This window comes from Gobius niger (assembly GCF_951799975.1).
Source record: "Gobius niger genome assembly, chromosome: 22".
NCBI lineage: Eukaryota > Metazoa > Chordata > Actinopteri > Gobiiformes > Gobiidae > Gobius > Gobius niger.
The window spans coordinates 17,824,942-17,826,146 of NC_136873.1; positions in this window are offsets into that span (position 1 = coordinate 17,824,942).

Sequence of the window (1,205 nt, forward strand, 5' to 3'; positions counted from 1 at the left end):
AGATTACAAAAATGTGATGATCAAAATTTGACAAAAATGTGATCAAAATTTGACAAAAAATTTACGAAAAGTGACCAAAAAATGACAAAAAAGTTACAAAAATGAGTTGAATACCCAACAAAAAAATGATGGAAAAAAAATCTGATGACGTGAGGAAAAAGATCCTCTCGGTTCAGTTAAGAGGTTAACCTCTTACCACCCGCCTTAACATTAACGAGTGCATTTTCCCTAGTTCGGCTTTTTATTATTATTATTTTTATTGGTATCATCAGCAAAAAGAGCGGGGGGCCCTAGAGCCAGTGGCCCTTCTGTGCTCTTCCAGAATGGACATATGGCCAGTCTGCCCCTGCTTGGAAGGCTAAATGGTAAATGCTCTACACTCTTATTGTTGACAAACCAATTTCAAGTGCAAAGAGGCAAGTCAGATCTTTTGATGACATTAATATAATACAGTACAATAAAAAGCAAGAAGGGAGTGTTCCACAAACCGATGGGTTCATGGACAAATCTCTACGTTACAGTTTTGGTTTTCAGTATTACACACATCCACACTGGAGCAAGGCGGGTCAAGTGCCTTGCCCAATGCCCAGAGTAGAACTACAGGCACACATGTACTACTGCAGGAAAAGTGCAAACACACAGAGTGGAAACGTTTTGAATTTTTCTCTTAAAGCACACACGGCTATGACTAAGAAGAATAAGTCGAATGTACAAAAATATTGGAATAATAATAATACACATGAAAGTAAGTGTAGTATTATAAACAGCAGTATTAAGTATAAAGTGCAGTATTATAAACGTACAAATAAGAGGTAAAATTACAATCCCTAAGGGTCCCAAAGTAATACTATGGAAAATTCCAGAAACATGTCAGTGGAACCTGAAAGGAAAGATCTTCATGGAGCTGAGCCCCTTGTTGACCAAAAGAGTTTGTTTGTGTCAGATGTTGAAAAGATGCTTCAGGTCCAAGTGTGGGCAAATGGGTGGAGGAATTAATCACAACTCTTCCATTAGAGAAAATGACTGATGCGATCAGGAATAAAGTACATTTATTTTTGGATTTATGGGGACATTTTCCGCAGTTTTCAGGATGGACAGATTCAACAAAGTTTGATAATATGTACGCGGAAACTACAGCTGATTAACTGTTGGTGATAGAGACACTAATCATTCTTACACAATGATACAGCATATAATAATTCTGC